The sequence below is a fragment of the Giraffa tippelskirchi genome, chromosome 6 (genome assembly GCF_054371585.1).
Source record: "Giraffa tippelskirchi isolate mGirTip1 chromosome 6, T2T-mGirTip1v1.2.pri, whole genome shotgun sequence".
NCBI lineage: Eukaryota > Metazoa > Chordata > Mammalia > Artiodactyla > Giraffidae > Giraffa > Giraffa tippelskirchi.
Genome location: NC_137280.1, coordinates 139,891,571 through 139,915,469, shown reverse-complemented (window position 1 = coordinate 139,915,469; position 23,899 = coordinate 139,891,571). Strand labels below are relative to the sequence as shown.

Genomic DNA, 23,899 nt, shown 5'->3' with positions numbered 1-23,899 from the left:
CTCCTGACATAAAACATTAATATATGTTGAAGGGGAAAAAAGAAGCTATAGGAAAAAACCTCAAAGCAAGCAGCATGATCATCTTTGGGGAATGGTATAAGGGACTTCTACTGTCCATGTTATTTATTAAATAAGTTAATACTTGTAAATTCTTAAAACAGAGATTCCACTATTTTTTTTTTAAAGAATATTTGAGTTAGAACCACATTAGACCAAATGGTTAACTCCCAGGCTGCAGCCCAGACCTGATGAATAGAAATATCTGGGGATAGTGCATGAGAATCTATGTTTTGATCAAGTTAAGAGATTATTTTGCACAGCAAAGTTTGAAAACCGCTATTACAGTTATTGGGAAAAAAAAACAATGTGCAAATTTAAAATCTTTTCTTCATATGCTATGGCTGAGCCCTCCACTTTATTTTTCATCATTTCACTTTTTACCTGAGAATGTGCTCTGTGGTTACCCTCAGTTGTATTTTCCTTCTAGAATTTAAACTCAATGAAGCACAGGTTTTTTTCTCTTTTCTTCACTGCCATTTCTCTCTCTAATAGTACCTATTAAATGATAAATAAATGTTTGTTGAATAGATTAACAAAGGAAAGGGGACCATTCTATGTTTAGCCTCTCTCCCCAGCAGACATCCACTGATGGGTCTTGTGAACTTGCCAAACACTCCATGTTTTACCATCCTTCTGCTATATGATACCATAAGCTCAAAAGCAGTTCACATCCGTTCTTGACTTTCATCCTCACAAAATGCCCCAAGAAGTTACACGTGCATACATATGAATTAACAGTTCAGGAAACAAAAGCTCATAATAGTTAAATTAGCAATCCATTTCCTAAATGAAAGAACCAACTGGAATAGAACTCAACAGTTTTCATTCTACAGATAATGTTTTTTCCTCATAATACCAGATTTTCATCCTAATCAACTACTTCTTTGTGGTTAAGCCCTGATTCTTTAAGTAGGGTCCCTCACTATCAGCATCACTTGAGAATTTGTCAGAAAGTCAAAATGAGACACAAATACAGACCTACCAACTGGGTCAGAAACACTGAGGAGTGGTCCAACTATTCATTTTAACATACCTTTCAAGTGATTTTTGGTGCCAGATCAAATTTGCAAAGCACTGAGTTGGGAGAGCAAACTGCTGTTAAGATGAAAACGCTATTTCTAAGGAAGAGCACACTGAGCAATCGTCACTAATCATCACACGGGTAAAGAAATTCATGAGATGAGCAGGTAGCACAACGGCAGCAGACAATGAAGTAACGTTCTTGGCACAGTCAGTCCAATGGTGAATGTTATTTTAAAAAAAGCTAGGAAGAATGGATGCCAGAATAAGTAAGTATCAACAAATATTAAAGAAGAGAGCAGGAGACTGATCTGTTGATCACACTGAGTCAGAGTAGAGCTCGATCTGTGGCCAAGAAATACAACTCAGTTTTTCCGTTTCCAAATACCACTTAAGAATGAAATGCTTACATGGATCTTTCCTCAGGACCAATACTGATTATCATCTCTTTAATGGATTACACAGTCTTGGATAAAGACTAACCATTCTCCTGAGTGTGAATTTGCTTCCAGTTATTTAAATGTCCCTATTGTATACAAAGTTTTCTGGGGAATAATTTAAGGAAAATAGGTCTGTAGAGTCTGTTATTGGGCATAATTGGAAATGTCCCATTTCATCTTTCTAGCAATAGTCACTTAATCACCCAGAATAATTTTTGAAGTACAATATATGGGCAAAGAATATCCGATGATACCATGTACATTCATCTTCAAAAAGAATATGTTTTCTCTACTTAAGATATTTACCAGTTGGGTTATCTACTTTTACTTTAAATTTTAAATGTGCAGTTGAATGTCTTGGACAGTGAAGGCAGATACAAAGCATACCAATATCTCTCTTTAGAAGAAGGAAATTTCCTTTTCCTTTTTAAGAGAAAATAGTTTTAAGAATGCATATATATCAGACTTAGAGAGTCAGAGTGAAGGATAAAAACACCCATTGGCCTAAATCAGTAATTTTTCAATGAAGTATCTAATAGTACCCAACTATATTAAAATGAATTAAGCCATCACTTGTTCAATCTATAAGGCAGTTAAAAACACACTGCTGCTTTACAATTTTCCCTACTACCAATGGTAGAAAACATTACTTAACTAGGGCAGCCATGATCATGTATCTAAGCCATTCATTTATTCATTTGCTCATTTAGCAAAAGTTTGAGTCCTTATCACAACCCAGAAACTATGCAAATTATGGAGAATATGATGTTCCATAAAATAAAAAGTCCTTCTCCTTACATACAAACACTCTAGTTCTATTTTGTTGCTTCAGAAAACAAAATCACAATAAGCAAATCAAAGTACACTAGATTATGCCATACAAACATTCATCTTGCCTTCCTCTTATAGAAGCATCCTCATTTTGCTTGGAAAGCGAGCCCTTCTGTTTCCAGCTTACTTGGTGTGATGGCTTAACTGCACTCCTTAGTGCCAGAAATGATCACATGACCAAGGGCTAGTCTGCCAACATATTCTCTTCACTGATGATTGGCTCACATTTGAAATATGACCTGAACCATGCTAATGAGACTCACTTGTGGAATTTATATTGGAACTCCTGGCAAACATGCTTTATCTGCTGAAATTGCTAGATTTTTAGATGATTTAAGCCTGGAACTCTGAAGAGTTACTATAGTGAGAGAGCCTAAGGTAGAATAAGGAAACCAAGAATGAGAAAAAACAAAAAGTGTGATTGACATCATTTGATCCATTTCCTGGCTCTAGCCATGCCTGAAGCTAGACTTACCTCTAGATTTAAATTAGAAGGCACACACACACTCCATATCATTTTTCCTGCCTTAGTATTTCTTTCATCTGACATTTGATATATTTTGCATATTTATTTTCTGTTAGGACCTTCTCCTTCCCTCCCCACTCCAACAAAATATAATGCTCATAAAGTCCATTTCTGCCCCCCCACCCCGAGGCAAGGTCTATTTTGTTCACCACTGTATCTAGATAGGCCTGAATACATGACAGCCACTTAATAATTATTTTTCAAAAAATAAATAGGAATCATTTTATTCCTAGCCTTCCTTCCCATCATCTCCTTTCCTACACATCCACAGAGGATATACGCTCATTGATCCTGCTACTCATTGACCCCAAATCCTCTTAGGATCATCATTCCTTGTATTCAATTTATACTTTTTTTTTTTCACATTTTTCCCTCGATGTTAATTATCAGAAAGAGGTATAAAAAATAAGTAGCCAGATTTTTATTTTGCATAAATCATGAAAATCATCCCTGAAAGAGTTAAATTAATAATTCATTCCCTAAATGAATATGCTGTTGTTAGAAGCTAACATTTATATTCCTAAATATAACACTCTACAAAATACCAATATGTAAGTTCCTGTCCTTCTCACTTGCATATATTTTTCTATCAACATTACCTAGATAGTTTCTAGAATCCTGTACATATTCAATAAATGTCTGCTGCACACTGAATGCGGAGAAGGCAATGGCACCCCACTCCAGTACTCTTGCCTGGAGAATCCCAGGGACAGGGGAGCCTGGTGGGCTGCTGTCTATGGAGCCGTACAGAGTCGGACATGACTGAAGTGACTTAGCAGCAACAGCAGCAGCACTCTGAATGTTGAATAGATGTGAGTTCATTGGTTAAAATTTCACTTTGTAACACTATATTGAGTTTTCACTAACACCTATGTCTTTAATTCTGGGAACTGTCTCCTAATTAAACCACCTTGCTCTATGGGTTGGCTCTAATAATGATATTTGATTCCAACTAATACAGTGCACTGGGAAAACTAATTCACTGTAAAAATTCCTCCGCACCAAAGGCAACAAGGGTGGAGCATATTGGGTTGAAAAAGTTACTGGCAGGAATTGTATTAATTTTTTTTTCCCTGACACTGAAATGTGCCCCCTCTGTGGATTGCCTGTGCTTGTACTAACTATGTAAATGTATCCATGATTGATTTTTAAAATAGCACACCAGGGTATATTCAGCCCCCGAACAAGAAAAATATCATCCAACTGTAAATATCCAGTGGAGCAATAAAACTGTTTTCTTCTCTGCCCTGCATAATTGCAGAAGCCTAGGAGAGAAGGAACGCTTCCCCAAATCTGGCTTCCCATTAGATTGAATAAATGTCAACTTGAAAATCAGGAAACAAAAATGCCATTATGAGGTCTTCTGAAATATAAAATATTCAAAAGGCTCTGCAGCTCAGGAAGAATTTCTCAAACTGCTTGGCACTTTCCAGCTTCAATCTGCAGGTGTATGTTTTAAAAGTTTCTATTCTAATTGCACACTGTTATGTGTGTGCTCCTATTCCCAAATCAGACACTCTGGGTTTCCAGGGGTAATGGCATTGGATGCCTATTAATACAATGCTCTAGGAAATTCAATCTGGTGGATGAGCAGTTCTCAGCATCACAAGAGGCAAAGCAGGGGTACAGCACTGTTGCCAGTTGTCGGTGGGTGTGAGTTTGTTTCTTTTTTCTCATTAATACATAAACAAAAACGTGCACTGCTGAAGTGGGTACACAGCCATCAGTGTTGTTGTTCACTGTTCAGTTGCTAAACTGTGTCTGACTCTTTGCAATCCCATGAACTGCAGCACGCCACGCTTCCCTGTCGTTTACTATCTCCCAGAGTTTGCTCAAACTCATGTCCATCGAGTTGATGATGACACCCGACCATCTCATCCTCTATCACTACTCCCTTTTCCTCTTGCCCTCAACCTTTCCCAGCATCAGAGTCTTTTCCAGTGAGCCAGCTCTTCGCATCAGGTGGCCAAAGTACTGGAGCTTTAGCTTTAGCATCAGTCCTTCCAATGAATATTCAGGGTTGATTTCCTTTAGGACTGACTAGTTTGATCTCCTTACTGTCCAAGTGACTCTCAAGAATCTTTTCCAATACCACAATTCAAAAGCATCAATTCTTCGGCACTCAGCCTTCTTTATAAATTATCAGTGTAATATCTCATATTATCTGGGAGGAAGGAGAGACTGGACGATACATTAGAGAACATTCTAGCAGTAAAATATTTTAACAAAGGGAAAAAAAAATCCCTGCTATGTACAGTCTTCAATAATATTCAGTATATAACTCAGGCTCCAATCACTTCACAGAGTAGTAGATTCCTATGTGGATTATTTGTAGGCCAGCAATTGTGGGTGGGTTCTATGTGGAGCCATTGTCTTTGTCTGAATGTACAGTTACACTCTCTTTGTAGTTTTTTGAAGATTCTCATCCAGGAGAAGTAATATAGGAGGTGCACCTTCTTCACACTTATCATTTTCTATCTCCGTTTTCCCAAATAAAATTACCTAGAAAAGAGCTTAGCATAGTCCTTCCTCATGAAAAACGGTAGAGGGTAGTCACACTTTTCCAACACTTTCTCAAAGGGGAATGGATTCTGGTAGATATGAGAAGCAAACACCAACCACAGCATTGTTTACTACTCCTTGTTTTTGTTTTTTATAAAGGTGTAAGTGGCTTCTCAGATGGCTCAGCAGATCAAGAATCTGCCTGCAATTCAAGAGACACAGGAGACACTGGATTGATCCCTGGGCCAAGAAGTTCCCCTATGGTAGGAAATAGCAACCCACTCCAGTATTCTTGCCTAGAGAATCGCATGGACAGAGGAGTCTGGCGGGCTACAACCCAAAGGGTTGCAAAAAGTCAGGCACAACCAAAGGACTAAGCACACAGGTAAACTGGATACACAAAACTATTTGATTTTGCATCTTTTAAATTTTAAAGTTCTTGAATACATTTCTCTTATTTGTTGTTTTTCTGTATCACTTCATTTGTGAACTGTCTATTCATATACCTTGTCCATTTCATCACTGGATTATTTGGGATAAGTATTTCTTATGATATCATGTTAACAAGTAGGCGCAATTGAGATCTAATTTGGACGAAATCTGTAGAAGTGTCTGTTGGGAATATGTCCTGAGTGTTAGATTTGTTAACAACATGATCTAAATCTGAAAGAGAAACTACTAACTGAATATTTAAATTTTCATTAGTACAGTCTACAGCTCTCTATTTGATTTCCTACATGGAATTCTTTATTTCTATTGTAAAGTCTACAGAATGGAACACTCTGAACAATGGGGAAGGTTTCTGGATATTTAAAATAACTTACGACCGTTTTTGTTTCCCATCCTGCCCATACTGGACTATCATCACTGATAACAAGCTAAGCCCTCTCCAGCTACATGCAGACGCCCAAGCCAGTAAACATTCTTCAGGTTTTCTCAGCTGTGGCATTATGGACATTTTGGGCTAGATAATTACTTGTTGTGGGGGTATCCTGTGTGTTGAAGGATGTTTAGCAGCATGTCTGGCTTCTTCTCATGAAACACCTCAGTTGTGATAACTAACTCCAGACATTGCCAGACATTCCAAGGATAAAACTGCCTCCATTTGATAGCCATTGGTCTGATTTGTACAGAAAAATCTTTAATAGGCTTCAAACAAAACTGCTTCCAGTTGAAAATGACTAATCTCATTTATATATAGAAATATTTGATAGTCTTCAAGATGGAAACTCAGTCTTGTGCCAATGCAAGCTATTTTTCCCGGTGAAAAACCAAATCAAGACAAAAACCACACAAAAAGAAATCAAAGGCGAGCAATTTGACATGGAAGGGTACACTAGAATAGAATGTTGAGTTACACCACTGATAACTTTTGAAAAGCTAACTATATTACACAGTGTGTTCTGTGGTTATATTTCTACAGAAAAATACGTTAAAAAAAACAAAACTACAATTTCCAGAAAGATAGATTTGAAAGGTACTTGTGAGGCTGCCACAAAATGACTGCACGAAGAATTACTTCACTAAAATAACTGTGAGTCGAGTTCTATATCCCACAAGGCCTCCCTCTTAATCACTCCTGACTTCCAATCCATCACCAAGTCTTAGGTTTTGCCTTAAAAAAAAAGTATTTTGAGTTGATCCTCTTTGTTTCCATGTCCTTCACCATCTACCAGATGGGGCCCTCATCCTTTCTTACGGGGGTGAAATCTTCTTAACTAGTTTCCCTAAATCCACCCATCCCATTTCTATCAATACAAGCAAGAACAGCCAGAGGAAGCCTGAAAAACATTTCACTCCAACAACATCAGTCCTGTGTCTTAAACACTTTGGTAATGTCTCACTGCTTCAGCATGAACCCAAAGTTCATATCATAGTTCAGAGCCACTACAGAAGAAGGGCTCAGCCTATACCCAGCTATGTCATTGGCTGCCACCTTTCCCCCTTGCTCACAATGCATCAACCACATTGACCTCCTTTCTGTTCCTCTCTCACCTCAGTCTCTTCACACACACTCCTCGCTCTGCCAGAATGCTCTTATTTCTATTTTCATGACCAGTTCCTTCTCATTTTAAGTTCCAGCTCCAGCATCACTCTCCCTTTTACTCTAATCTTATGTTTTCCTTTTTTTCCCTCTCTTATACCAACCTATTATTTTCCTTCATAATACACATCTCAGTTCAATGCTTCATTGACTCTGTATACAATTGCATGCTTAACATCCATCTCACAAGTCAAATTAAAATTATGAGATCAGGAGCCACATGTGTCTTGTTTGTCTGGTGACAACACAGTGTCTCACGCACAGCACATGTGAGATACAGATAAATGGAGATGTGAATGATCATTTGCCCCTCAATCATCCTTGCATCTATAAGCCCGATAGAAAAAAAAAAAAATTAGCTTCCCTATAAAGCTGAATATCCTCCATGGAGGCTAAAACCACCTCATTATCCCAAAGGAAAGCAAAGATCCAGACTGCTATTTCTCAAGGTAGAGGCAGGGGGATAAATGAGAGCCTGATGGCAAAACCACTCAGGGTTTCCCTCACCTCTTCAAAGGGCAAAACTGATCTATCATTTGTCACCCAGGTACTCTCTTTTGTCCTTTTACTCCCTGAAGTTTTATTACGCTGTTGTCAATACTCAGCAGCGAATGCTGCAAATGGGAAGAGCCCAGCTCAGAGAGCCCGCACCTTCTTTGCATTTTTGTCCTTCATTACAACAAGTGGGCTATTTTTATACCTGTTAGCTGCTAACAATTGGCAAAACCTCAAGCTTGGAATAAAATATGACAAGGGCCAAGAGAGGTTAACAATAACAGTGCTTGCACTGCAGCCAGCTTGCCATTAATAATAGCAAGGAGAGGGATTAGAAGCAGAAGGAAGCCTCTTGGACCCCAGCAAAGACACCATCTTAGGGTAGATAGTTACCTGGTCCACCCAGCACTGCCACCCATCTCACTCCATCCCCTAACTCTCTGGCTTAAAATCCTTCAACATAGTGAATCTTAGAACCAGAAAAGTCTCATGGCCTGTCAGGGCCTTATACTTCCTAAGGTAAAACAACCATAAGATGTTGATTTCTTACAAATAACATAATACACCATTTTGAAACTTTACAAAGTTCTTTCAAGACAATATATTTGCACATGAGAGAAAAGAGGCATCCACAAGGATGTTCCTTGCCTTGTGGATTAGTAACAAAAATGTGAAAACAATCTACATGTTTATCATAGAGGAATGTCATATAAATTTTGGCACATTCATGCCTTGGAATGTTACTAAATGACTCTCATTCATTTTATATGTCAGTGATTGCTAGCTGACATTGCATGTATTTTATTATTATTGATACATATCTACTATACATTGTAAGTGGATTTAAGGTTCATTTCCATTGCTAAAATGCAAAACCATGGGGGCATAGAATCTGTGCTCAAAACAGTTCTAGGCACATAACAGCCACACAATAAATGTTTGTTGAATGCATAAAAACAATACAGGGAGTGTGCGGTATATGCCAACTCTGCAGCACTGAAGGACATACTAGAAAGACAGGAAATTGATTCTGAGTGGCCAGTTACCACATCTTCACAAGGTCAACTTATTTATCCTAATGAGACACTCAAAACCTTAGCTAAGGTTTTGAAATCCAAAGCCTCTTATAAATGAAAGAAAAATGAAAGAAATACTGTTACAATCTTCTTGCATCATTTTGACCTACCTTTGCACCAGTGGTTTGCCACCTAGTGATGATACCAAAGTATCTTTTAGAATAAAATGGACAAACTCAGTAGATGCTGAGCCTCCCTGAAAACAGAGTGTTTCTGTATTCTCTCTCTCTCTCTCACACACACACACACACACACACACACACACACACACACACACACACACAGGGCAGGGAGCGAGGGGACAAACAGATGAAATGAGCAAGCCTGGCATTCAGAGCTGACCAGGACACAGAAGATTATAGAATAAAATGGTCCTGAGTATAGGTTCAACATTCTGGTCAAATTAGGTTGAAACCACTTGATGTAGCTACAAGACCTTGGGTAAGGCATTTATTCCCTCTGAAGGTCAGTGTCACCATCTTAAAGAATGGGCATAATATCTCAAACTAACACAGTACCATTTTAGGGACAATTTATATAAGGAATTTAGGATAGCACCTGGCACAGGGCAAGTATTGAATATGTGACAGTTATATAGTTGTATTTGAGGTTCTAACAAGGAGTTTCATGTTCTGAGGGTACATTTAAGATTGCTACATTCGCAAGGCATCCCCTGGACCAATATGGCACCTCAATAATGACATATATTTCACAAAGAAGGGGCCAACATGGGTTGGTAAGGACAGTTCTTTCTAAGTTATTTTTATTCATGATAAACAATTAAAAGCATGCCAGCTAGAATAGAATGTCTGTCTCTTCCAATCCTCACCTCCTTTCCACCCTTTCCACCCTGGCAATTCTGAAGCCAGAACAATGAAATGAGGGCTTGGATGATGCTACCCAGTGAAGGGAGGCAGACACTCTTTATAGCATCATTTTGTACAAGAGCAGTAACCATCATGAAGCACTATGAAGATCTGATTTCATTCCCTTTATACTTTGGGTTTTTTTTACGCGTACCCACTCCAATAAAAATGTTTTAAGCATATATTCCTACTATATGAATATTCATATATTATACATATGTCCTCTGAACTAATACAGTATACACAACTTATAAATGTTTTTAATAGATACTTTAAACAGATGAGAAAAAGAATCAAATGGAAATTCTGGCACTTTATTCTGTACCAATGGGCGGCTTGTTCATATCCTGGGATGGGAGGATCCCTCAAGGAGGAACCGTCTTTTAGATACTCCTCTCTGAGACCTTTGTACCCTTAGGATGGGATGGTTTGCCCATTCCCATTCTTGTCTAAGCAGAGGCGGCTGAGCTGGGGGAGCACAGGGTTAATACATGTCAAATCTGCCCTCACACACATTTGGCTCAAGTTGGGTTTTGTTTCAGTTGCCAACATTTTACAATCAGGATATTTCTTTGACTTAAAGAATTAGGAAGTCCAGAATATTGGGTCCCTGTTGTCTACTACTGTGTGGTTGCACCTGAATATCAGTCATGTACTACCCTTTAATACAGTCTTTGACAAATCTGCAACTCTCACTTGCCAAACCTACTCTAACTCTGTAGGTATTTGAGTTTGCAACAACTCATAAGATTCTGGGAGCCTTGGGCCAAAAGTAAAGAGGAACATGTCTAAAACCAGAGAAATTTGACTTGCCAAGACGTCACATCTGGTAGAGAAGCAGGAACATGGCAGGGATTAATCATGGGTTTTCAAGCCACCCTGGGTTTTCAGATACTGTGATCTCTATTCATTTTACTCTGCCACTGAAGACAGATTAAAGGGCTATCTGAACATTCTTCTTGATCTAATATTTGCACTTGCCCAAATAAGAGCAGAACCCTTTTGTCATGACAGCATCATGCAGTGCACTGGAGCCACATGGGAACCTAAGGGTAAGGACAACATGGGAGCCTTAGTCTAAGAGTTCTCCTAGGAACACTTATCAAGAGAACCTCCTATGTTTTGAATCAAGTACAAAAAGTTAAATTAATAAAAGCTCTACACTCACATACCTACGATGACTATAAAGAGTACCATGCTGACTAATGATGAGCCATTTAGGGGGATGGGGAGGATAACACCCACTTAGACTTAGGACCACTGATAAACTGTTCTCCCACTGCTCCATAATGCAGGTTCCTATGGCAAACAAACAACCTACCATTATTTAAAATTTCGCTATTTTGTTAAACATGAATTTTTGCATTACTCTGGATTTAAAAAAAAAATCTGGTGGGAAGGGAAATGGAGACTTAGTGTTTAATGGGGACAGAGTTTCAGTTTAGGAAGGTGAAAAATTTGGGAGGTGGATGATGGTGAGTGTTGTGCAATAATGCGAATATACTTAGTCCCACTGAGCTGTACAGTTAAATATGGTTAAAATAGAATGTTTTATATGACTTTTACCACAATTTAAAAAAACAGCATTAAAACAAAATTTGGCATTGAAATAGGATTAATCTGAATGCTATCCTTGAAGGTTTTTGGCATCCCCTCAACTTAACCCACTCCGGTACTCTTGCCTGGAAAATCTCATGAATGGAGGAGCCTGGTAGGCTGCAGTCCATGGGGTCGCGAAGAGTCGGACACGACTGAGCGACTTCACTTTCGCTTTTCACTTTCATGCGTTGGAGAAGGAAATGGCAACCCACTCCAGTGTTCTTGCCTGGAGAATCCCAGGGATGGAGGAGCCTTGTGGGCAGCCATCTATGGGGTCGCACAGAGCCAGACACGACTGAGCGACTTAGCAGCAGCAGCAACTTATGTGCCTGGAGTTAATGCTTCATTCTCTCCCTGTGGCTCTAGCGTCACCCTGGTAGCAGGTCTCCATCTCCAGCCACAGGGCCCAGTGCCAAGGTTAAATGGGTTAAGCATTTTCTTGTTTGTTATTTACCATATTCAAGGGAGGCCCTAGCACCATCCCCATATTCAGGCCACTGCACCCCTGTGGTTGCTGAGGGAGCTCCTGCAAGACATGCTTGGCCCAGGGTACATGGCTTTGGGGTTACATTTAATTCCTGAAGAGAACAGAATTGGGACTCCTCACTTACTTACGCTCTGAATAAGAACATGATAACCTTACAAACACAGCAGTAGCTCTCACACTACTGATTCTGGCCAATAGGGACTTATTTTTAATTTTTTTTTTATCAAGTTTTCTCATTCTCCTGAGATCCTGTGATAACTCCCAAATGACTCATCTCCACCTGCCAGCAGTCAGTTCTTTCCCACTTTTAAAAATTCCAAAGCCAAAGGTTCAAAGTGCCCTGTATAGCAAATATCCAAGACTCCTCTTCTCCCACAGCAGAAGGGGTGCTAAAAATTCTTTTCTTTTAGATGATGAGATTCTTTGAAAGGTCAGAGGAGAAATAAATTTAGCACAGGCAGTAAAATGCAAAGATCCCATCAAAGAGTTCCAGGGGAGTGCAATTAGAAAGGTATGCTGGTGCTGAGACTGCTCTATTGATCCCAAGTGAGAGAAACCACAAGTGAGCAGAGAGCTGACAAGGTGCTGGGAGTGAAATTCTAGTGCTGTCACCGCTTCTCTCGCTGTCCCATTGCTTCCTATTGACGTGCACGAAAAATGAGTTCAAATCAGCCTGTTTGGGTTTCTGTTCTTTTTCTTGTATCTGAGGACAGACAGACTGTAAATAAACAAAACAAGCAAAACAATTATTTTGCATTTGCTCTTTCAAGTTAAGGGAATGCTAAGGAAAGAAGAGGATCTGGGGCTGGTCATTATGGAGCTGGCACGTGGGTAAAAAGAAGGAAATGATCCTTAACGTGTCCTGCTGCCTTCCCTTGCCTCCCTACCACCCGCCTCACTGATGCCACTTCTACTATTTCTCTCTTCTACGCAGAGAAAGCCATCCTAAGGAAGGTATAAGGCGAGTCAAGTTCTAATTTCTCCAGGGCAATATTTCACTCTAAAGCAAAGGCCCACAAACCCTTTTTTCCCCAAAGCCCTGTATTAAATATCTGGAGTTTTGCAAGTCATACCATCTCTTCACAACTACTGAAGTCCACCATTTTAGCACTCAAAATGAACAGGGAGAAACAATACATAAACAAACAAATGTGTCTGTGTTTATAACCAAAACAACTGTGTAGGCCACAGTCTGCCTTCCCCTCACATTAAGTTCCCCTTGACTCTTGAAGATTAAAAACAAAGAAAGGAAGCAAGCAAGATGCAGAAATACAGTCTTGAGCAGGACGCAAGAAGACTTAGTTTTTTGCACAAACACAAGGCATTCCTCAGCTTTGGAACCATGCGTCTGTGCTCTTCTTATGGATGGTGTTCTATTGGAGACCCTATCTTTGGGTCTACACAGGACTCTTAATTGAATGGAAAATTCTAACACAAGCAGAATTTTGCTTCTGCTAAGAAAGGAAAGCACAAATTTCACATGAGATTGCATCCTTTCTCATTTAGACATGAGCTTTACGTCAAAAGTTGCCAGAAGTCACGGTGTGTTACCAGAGTGATGGTAAGTTGCTTGAGCATGACCTAACTGGAAAAATATAGCAATCCATGGCCTTACCCACTGTATCTGTTGCAAAATTCGCCTGGGCCACTGCTTCATTAGCTAGCTAACTTTAGACTGAGAGTAAGGGGACAGGAGGAATTCATCATGTTCTCTGGGACATGCTCTTGGATCATGGTCTCCTCTTAGAAATAGCTTCCCAAGGGCTGTTCTCTGTGGCAAATAAAAAATCACAGACATATCTCTTTTATTCTTAAGCTAAAAGATACTCCAAAGCAGTCATTTTTAATACTTTCAACTCAGGGATGACTTCAAGTATTTAATAAAAGCTATATACATGTCAGGAAAAACAAACACACACAGGTTTATATGTCATTTTAAAAGGCTTTGAACACTTGCTCTCCCACTCCCCCACCGCATCCTCCAAAGCCTATCTAGAGATGCCAGCATAAGCATTTCCTGTCTCAGAGACATGATATTTTTTCTTAGCATCAGGTAAGACCAGAGCAAGGGTAGAGACCAATCCACATTACCACCCCCTCCAAGCTCCATTATCCCCTCAGATAGCATGGCAGCAACCCAATCGTTTTCCCACTTGGAAAGGCCATGGAAGCTCAGCCCTAAGTGCCAGAGCTTTCTTGGGAAGGTCATTCACTAAATCAAACTACTCCTGATGCTATCCAAGCACATACTAAAACTGGAAATATTTTTCACCAAAGACCTTATCCAGTGACTATTTACAGGGATTACAATAAGAGTAGTTGTTTATTTTTGTGGAGTCCCTTGAGAAGAATTGAGATGGCCTTTCTTTCCTCCAAAAAGCTACCTCCATTAGAAATTCATTATCTTATTTTAATCCATTTTATCAATGACAGTGGTAGAGGCAACATGCTTAACCTTATTTAGTATTTGAATGTTGCTTGACTCAAATGTTGATGCTGATGTTAAAAGAATGTTTACGGTTCATGCTAAAAAGAAAGCCATTCAATGTTTATTTTTTAGATAAAAACAGTATGAAGAAAGCAGTTCAGGGTGTGGTCTTTCCTGCCATCTATATGATCCTGGACCAACACTAACAATAGCTACCATTTCTTGAGTGTTAGTTATTTTATCAAGTGCTCTCACTGTGTGAGGTGACTTAGTCCTTTTCATAGTCATATCCAATAGGAGGTGAAGACTGATGCTTAGGGACAGGAAGGGACTTTTTTTGGTAATGTATAACTATTGGTTTGTCCACAAAGTTTGTTTGGGTTTTTCCAGAAGATGTTATGTAGAAAACAGGAAATTCAAGCCCTACTTTCCATAAGATGTTACATAGAGAACATGAAATTCAAGCCGAGGTCCTCAGACATCAAGCTCTGAAGTCTTATCTATATCTGACATATTAAGTGCTACAGTTATCTTAACCCTACCTCCATGGGGCCACAGGTCATTCAATTTTGAGGGCTTCAGCTCTAAAATTTAACATTGAAACTAGATAACTATCTCCAGGATACCTATCATCTAACTTATTTCACAAAGTATGACTTCTTATTACTTTTCATAGTATCATTGCCTTGGATCACTTTGTAAAAAATATTTATTTTAATTGGGGGCTAATTACATTACAATATTGTAGTGGTTTTTGCCATATGTTGACATGAATCAGCTTTTATATTGATTGTAAATTTCAATAATTTGCAAGTGGAAAGTAAAAGTGTTAGTTGCTCAGTCATGTCCAACTCTTTGCAACTCCCATGGACTGTAGCCCATCAGGCCCCTCTGTCCATGGAATTCTCTAGTCAAGAATACCGGAATGGGTTGCCATGCCCTTCTCTAGAGTATTCTTCCAACCCAGGGATCAAACCTGGGTCTCCTGCATTGCAGGCAGATTCTTTACCATCTGAGCCACCCGGGAAGCCCAGATGTAAGTAAAAACAACCAAAAAAGCTTAAAAAATTGAACTTTAATATTAAGTTCTAAATTTGGCTTGGTCAAATTTTTCAGATATAAATTTATTCACAGGTCATTAGGCTTTGTCAATGTACTTGATGGAGACTCCTTCAGTAGACCTAAACTACTAACAACATGCAGTTATATTCTTCCCAAGGTTTACATCAGATACTATCTCTGGAGCCAGCTTCACGGGGGCTTGAGAGGGTGGAGGGAAAGAAGCACCAGAAGAGAAGGCATCAATGTGTAGGGAGCCCCTCTTTGTTCCCAGGGAAGAGAACGAGAGTTTTGTTTCAGGCTGGCCTCTGACAACCTGCTGCAAAACCTGGAAAGAGGGTGGGATCAGAAATATTAGGTACAGAGGCTAATCCAGTTGACAGTGAGTTTGTGTCTTGGTTTGCCCTGTAACTGTTGACAATTTCATAATTTTTTTTCAAATAGTTAGGATGGGGATGAAGCCTTCAGAGAAGAGAAACAATTTTAAAATGTGACATGATTAGGAAGAAAAGCCATGATGGGTTTTAAGAGAAGTCTTAGAATTTAGAAAGAATTGTGAGAATTTACTACTCAACATGATGGAGATTTACAATGGAATGGGACAGAGTTACCTTTAGTAAGGAAACTATCACTTATTAAGTGATTAATCACATGCCAAACTACCTGTTACTAAATTATCTCTGCACAATGAATCAAGGAAATATGATATTTCCATCTTATTTATGAGGAAATTGAGCTCGAGAGAGTTCATGACTGGCTGAAGTTTGCGCAGAGCTGGGTGAAGAATAGGATTGATATTTGCAATAAAATGTCAAAGGGACATGATATGCAGTGTTTCATAACAATGTTTTATAGCTTACATTGTATATTTGAATGTTCTGTACAAGTCCAGAACAATTTTGACTCTGTTTGGACCCTGCTATTTGATCCTGAGGATGTTTTGACTCCATGGTGGTGAGCACCATATTCACATTATACTAACATAGATGATTTTTTTAAAAATTTTGGAGTAAATGCCATCAAACCAATTTAATTTGTTGACCAATATTCTATCCAACACTATTAAGTAGTGATTTTTTTCTGACTTCTTTTTAATTTTCATTTTGTTAAAATTTTTTTTAGGTTCAAGCCTTTTGTGAATATATTTCATAGAGGGTTTTATTAAACACTGTGACCATAGCAAGCATCACCTCTCAGTTTTCTTTCAATTCCAGTGTTTCTATTAAGCACAATTTTCCTAGGTCAAAATTTTAAAACATTATTATCTGACCCACAGTCTTTGTCAATTTTACTTCCTGATGACTGCATCTGTTATATGATTATTTACAAGATAAATGTTCAAAAGTTTGTTTTTTTTCATATTAGCTGATTCATTAAAAAATTGATCTATTACCCTCAGACTTTCTAGGATTTCTCTTTTGTCAAAAATTAATATATCACATCACTGGTCTAGCTGTTCTGTGTATTATTAATCTCATTATGCTTATGCAGTTGGTGATTTGTGAAGCAAAGACAAATGTTTTGGTAAAAATGGGAAGGTCAAAACATTCTCATTGAGAAATGCATGATATACTATTATAATTAGTAATAAATTGTCCTAATTACAGTGAAGGGGAGAAAGAAAAGTCATTTAACAGTCTGGCAATTTTTTCACTAGTGAGTAAGCTCAAATCCCAGTTTATTTGACTCAAATAGTCAACTGGCAATCAAGTAGCAATTAAACAACTCAAATCTCAGAGATGTATAACCAATTTCATATTTCTGTAAGAAAACACATGATGAACAGGATTAATTATGCTTAATGTAGTCAGTTTCTCAAAAAACAGTAAATTCATTCTCCCTAATTAGCAATTAGGAATAACATTTTCCTATACTTTTTCATATCTATCACCAATATTGTACATTGGTTTCATTTTAAACCTTTTTTCTCTCTCCTACAAAGACTAAGAGTAGAATTGAGCTATTTGGATCAGGATATTTAGAATCAGACTGACCAATCTTTCTAAAAGAAGTAAAGAAATTCCAATTACAACAATGGGTAAGAGCTGAGCCTGCAATTCAAAGACTCATGAAAAGCTACTGTAACTATTTGACTCCTGTAGTAAAGTGTAAATATATCATCCAAAATCAAAAGGACTGGGGTTGAAGTTCGTTTCTGCTGCCCTGTCACTATGGTTATGGAACCACACACTTCTCCCCATTTGTCTAATCCAACCCACTGAAGGATGGCAGTAATGAAACTGAGTCCCTCTAATACTGAGTTCCTCTGCTGAGTTTGTGATTAACCTCTTTATCCAAAACTTCACTTCCTTTCTTTTCTTCAACGTCTTCCTTTCAATATTGAAGTGTATCAAAGAAAAGGGGGGAGATTAAAACTATATACAGCAAGTACTCCCCACACAAACATCCAAGTAGTGAACTTTCAAAATGAAAAGGTGCGTTCCATCAACATCAGAAGTGAGTGAAATGGCAGCATGTCCTCCGTCTCCTATTGCTGATGATCCATCAGATCTACCATCTCCCACCTCCTTTCCATCCTCAAGTCAGTCCTCTTCCTGCCTGTTCACTAGATGCTAGCCCCTGTATGCCAGCTGTTGTACTGTATGTACTACTGTATTTTTCAAGTTACTGTACTAGAAGATTGGAAATGCTTTCTTCATTTTTTTATTTGTTTCTTTTTATTTATTATTGGTGTGACAAGTATTATAAACCTATTACAGTACAGAACTCTACAGCCCACTGTGTTAACTGGGTATCTAGGCCAACTCTGTTGGACTTAACAAACGGGACTTCCAAAACACACTCTCAGGACAGAACTCATTTGTACGTAAGGGACTTACTGTACAAGCCCCTGTGTCCCTGTCCTTTGGTGTAAAGGCATTTGCTTTAGTTTTCCAGGTCTCTCTTGAGTCTCTAAAGGCTAGTTCAAGAGTTAATGTGAATTGGTACAGCCACTATGGAGAACAGTATGCTGCTGCTGCTAAGTCACTTCAGTCGTGTCCGACTCTGTGCGACCTCATAGACAGTATGCAGGTTCCTTAAGAAACTAAAAACAGAGCTAACGTGTGATCCAGCATTCCTGCTCCTGGGCATATATCCAGAGATAAACATAGTTCAAAAGAACACATGTACTCCAATGTTCACTGCAGTGCTGTTTACAACAGTAAAGGCATGAAGGCAGCCTAAATTTCCATTGACAGAGGAATGGTACATATATACAATGGAATGGTTGTTGTTGTTCAGTCACTAAGCCGTGTCCAACTCTTTGGACCCCATGACTGCAGCATGCCTGGCTTCCCTGTCCTTCACTATCTCATCTATAAAACAGAATAAAATAATGCCATTTGTAGCAACAGGGATGGACTTGGAAATTATGATAATAAGTGAAGTCAGTCAGACAAATATCATGATATCATTTAATATGTGGAAATAAAAAAAAATGACACAAATGAACTTATTTATAAAATAGAAACAAACTCACAGACTAGAATAATGAACTTATGGTTACCAGGGGAGAAGGGTGGGGAGAGGAGAAATAGGTTGGGAATTTTGGATTGACATGAATACACTGCTATAATTAAGATAGATAACCAACAAAGACCTACTCTATAGCACAGTAAACTCTGCTAAATACTAATAACCTAAATGGGAAACAAATTGGAAAAAAAATATACATATATGTGTATTACTGAAAAACTTTGCTATACACCTAAAACCAACAGAACATTGTTAAACAACTATATTGCAATATAAACTAAAAGTTTTTAAAAATAAATTTTGAAAAATTAAAATAGTATAGAGTTAACAATCAGGAAATGTGAAGATGTAGAAACAAAGAATAGCTGTTGGGCTGGGAAACTGATAATAATTTAGACTATAAATTCAACAAAATCAGAATCACTGAATAAACAATTCTCTAAAAGATATGCACCAATGCTTGATACACATTCCAAAGTTGTTTTTATAGGAAGCAAACTCCCACCAGAAAAAATGACTAAGAAGTTTTCAAAACTGATGAAAAATATCAATCCACAGACCCATAAACCTTAGTGAACCACAGGCAGGTTAAATACAAGGAAAAATACACCTAAGCCTATTTTAGCAGTCAAACTGCTAAAAATCAAACACAAGAAAAAAATTCAAAAGGAAGACATTTGGGAGCACTATAATAAAATGAAAACAAGAAGATAGTAAGATGATATCTTTAAAATGTCGAGAGTGGGGAAAAGAAGTGGGATTGTCACCCTACAACTCCATATGATATAAAATTAAACAGTAAAAAAATATGCTCAGACAAAAGGTGAAAAATGATCTCCAGCGCACTCACTACAAGAAGTGCAGAAAGACTTTTCAGGTTGAAATTAACTAATTTCAGAAGGAACCTTAGACCGCTGGAAAAAACGAAGAGTAACGAAAAAGTATGAGTATCTAGGTTAAATGTAAAATATCTGATTCTTATCTGCCCTTACATAGTTATCTTTATTAAATTTGTTTAAAACACTACTGATTACTTGAAACAAAAATAGTAATTATTTATTTATTGGCATATGCAGTGATAAAATACAAGATAATAAGAGCACAAAAGGCAAGAGGACATACTTTGCTGACAAGGTTCGGATAGTCAAAGCGATGGTTTTTCCAGTAGTCATGTATGGATGTGAGAGTTGTACCATACAGAAGGCTCAGTGCTGAAGAATTGATGCTTCTGAACTGTGGTGCTGGAAAAGACTCTTGAGAGTCCCTTGAACTGCAAGGAGATCCAACCAGTCAATTCAACAAGAAATCAATCCTGAATATTCATTGGAGAGACTGATGCTGAGGTTGAAGTTCCAATACTTTGGCCACCTGATGTGAAGAGAACCTGATGCTCACAAACAGTGAAGGCAGGAAGAAAAGGAGATGACAGTGGAAGAGATGGTTGGATGGCATTACCAAGTCAGTGGACATGAGCATGCTCCAGGACATGATGAAGGACAGGGAAGACTGGCGTGCTGCAGTCCATGAGGTCACAAAGATTCAGACATGACTGAGCAACCGAACAGTAGCAACATAAAATTCTAACACTAGTTTTGAAGTCATACACTTAAGAAATGACTAAGATAACTTGAAGATGAATATTGTAAGCTCTAGCTGCTGCTGCTAAGTTGCTTTAGTCGTGTCTGACTCTGTGCAACCCCATAGACGGCAGCCCACCAGGCTCTGCTGCTCCTGGGATTCTCCGGGCAAGAACACTGGAGTGGGTTGTCATTTCCTTCTCCAGTGCATGAAAGGAAAAGTGAAAGTGAAGTCGCTCAGTCGTGCCTAACTCTTAGCGACCCCATGGACTGCAGCCTACCAGGATCCTCTGTCCATGGATTTTCCAAGCAAGAGTACTGGAGTGGGTTGCCATTGCCTTCTCCATATAAGCTCTAGAGAAATTGCTAAAATTTAACATTAAAAATCAATACAGAAAATAAAATGCTAAATATTTAGTATAGTTATATTTATATAATATATATATCACTCAAAGTCATTGAAAGAATAAAGAATAAAACAGGAAAGAAAAAAATTAAAGAAATAATATTAAAAGATATAATGTTTAAATTCAACAAATTGATGGTTAGATTAAATGAAAATAATCAAAACATTCAATGACCATCATCAAATAGTTTACACATAATAAATGCTAGAAAGGGTGACGAGACAAGGAAGCTCTTCCACACTGCTGGTGAGAATGTAAATGGGTAGAGTCACTATAGAGCACAGTATGGAGACTCCTAAAATATTAAAAATAGAGCTACCATAGGATCTAGCAATCTTACTCCTGGGCATATAACCAGAGAAAACCCTAATTTGAAACCATACAGGCTACTCAGTGTTCACTGAAGTATTTACAGCAGCCAAGACATAGAAGCAACCTAAATGTCCATCAACTGAAGAATGGATAAAGAAGATGTGGTACATATATACAACAAAATATTACTCAGCCATAAAAAAGGAATAAAAAAATTCTATTTATAGCAACATGGTTAGCTCTGGAGTTTATGATACTATGTGAAGGAAGTCAGAGAAAAACAAATATGATCATCACTCATATGTGTAATCTAATTTTAAAAAATGATACAAATCAACTTCTTTAAAAAACAGAAATATACTTATCAAAAACAAACTTATGGTTACCAAAGGGGAAACTTTTGAGAGATGGATAAATCATGAGCTTGGGATTAATATAAATATATTACTATATATTAGATAGATAACCAACAAAATCTACTATATAACACAGGAAACTCTACTCAACATTCTGTGATAACCTAGATGAGAAAAAATCTGAAAAAGGATTAAAATAAGTATATGTATAACTGATTCACTCTGCTGTACATCTGAAACTAACACAACACTGTAATTCAACCATACTCCAATAATTTTTTTAAAAACAGACTATGTAAAAGACATAGATTGCTAAACTGGATAAAAATGTGAAATCCAAACATTAGATGTGTATATGAAACACAGTTCTATTATGAAGACAGATATATTCAAATGTTTAAAAGAAATGTAAAAAAAAAAAATGTACCATGCAAACACTAAGCAAAAGAAAACTTGTCTTTTTATATTATTTCCAGAAAGAATAGATTGAAAATCAAGTGCTAACAGAAATAATAGATCAATTTACCGAAGAAATATAATACTAAATATGTATGTATCTAAAAACAGAGGTCCCAGACTCATAAGGCTAAACACTGTTCAAGTAAAAATTTTTTTAAAAAGTCAAATCTATAACTCTAATACTACAGAAACTTAGAAAATAAGAAAAAAAAATTCCTGTTCATTTTATGAGGTCACTATAACCTTGTTAATACAACAAACCAGTAAAAATATCTTATAAGAAATTAAAACATACCTTGTGACTGTAGACACAAAATACTTATGAAATATTTGCAAATATAATCCAGTAATATATAAATTAGATAATATATCATGACCAAATTGATATATGTTAGGAACACAGGTTGATATGACACTAGAAACTCAACAAAACATATCACAATATAATTCAAGAGAGTGCATAATCACTTCAACAGATGCAGAAAAAGCATCTGAAAAAAATTAACACCATTCAAGACTAAAAACTCAGGAAAACTAAAAATAGAAATTTTCTCATGATAAAAGACATTTAAGATAAATATGTATCTAAAATTGTATTTAATGGTGACAGATGTAACACTTCCTAATATCAGGGAGAAAAGGTAAGGATGCTTATTTCCAATAATCCTATTCAAAGTTTTACTAGTCCTTCTAGACAGGGTAAGAAAGCAAGAAAAAGAAATCAAAGAGAAAACTTAGTAAAGTAGCAAAAATTTTGGTTTATAGACTGTGTGACTATATAACTACCCAATAGAATTTACAATCTATTTGAACAAATAAGCAAATTTAACAGTCACAGTTTATAAAATCAATGTTTCCTACCAATGGGCATTAAGAAAATCAACTTAAAGTATTTATAATAGTATCAAAATAATCAAATAGCTTGAAATAAATAGGAAATGTGTGAAAAGTTTATAGTGAAAATAAAGTAACACTGAGTGAATTTAAAGAAGATCTAAAAATGGATATCTAAATCATGTTCATAGATAGAAAGACTCAATATTTCAAAGATATCATTCTTAAATTGATTTATTCTTAAGGATTCAGTAAAATTCTGAATAAAATTTCTGGAGGCTACTTAACTAAAACTATTTGGAAGTGCAAAGAATATTGAATAACCAACAGCCTTTTAAAAAGAAACATATTCATAGAACTTCAGTTCAGTTCAGTGGCTCAGTCGTGTCTGACTCTTTGCGACCCCATGGACTGCTGCACTCCAGGCCTCCCTGTTCATCACCAACTCCCGGAACTTACTCAAACTCATGTCCATTGAGTCGGTGATGCCATCCAACCATCTCATCCTCTGTTGTCCCCTTCCCCTCCCACCTTCAATCTTTCCTAGCATCAGGGTCTTTTCAAATGAGTCAGTTCTTCACATCAGGTGGCCAAAGCATTGGAGTTTCAGCTTCAGCATCAGTCCTTCCAATGAATATTCAGGACTGATCTTCTTTAGGATGGATTGGTTGGATCTCCTTACAGTCCAAGGGACTCTCAAGAGTCTTCTCCAACACCACAGTTCAAAAGCATCAATTCTTCAGCACTCAGCTTTCTTTATAGTCCAACTCTCACATCCATACATGACTACTGGAAAAATATACAACTTAGGCTATCTGATTTCAAGACTTTCTATAAAGTTACAATAACCAAGACCATGTAGCATTCATATAAAATAGATGTATATAAAAGTAACAAATATGAGTAATCATTAGAAATTGCTATCCATTCAATGAGAAAAGTTTCTTTCTAATCTATAATCAGATTAGATAAACACTAGATAACTTTAAGAAAAAAATAACCCTTGATCCTTCTCTTACTCCATACACAAAAATTAATTTGATG

General features: G+C 37.4%; 1 protein-coding gene across 6 annotated transcripts in view; it reads right to left on the bottom strand.

The window, feature by feature from the left end:
- Positions 1-12,151: 12,151 nt before the first annotated feature.
- LOC145510507 (uncharacterized) overlaps positions 12,152-23,899 on the bottom strand; it is a 546,282-nt gene continuing 534,534 nt past the window's right edge. For all 6 annotated transcript variants that reach the window (XR_014057064.1, XR_014057065.1, XR_014057068.1 and 3 more), the window contains one exon: positions 12,152-12,664. The gene's annotated coding sequence lies outside the window, so the exon portion shown is untranslated. The remainder of the gene's footprint in view (positions 12,665-23,899) is intronic.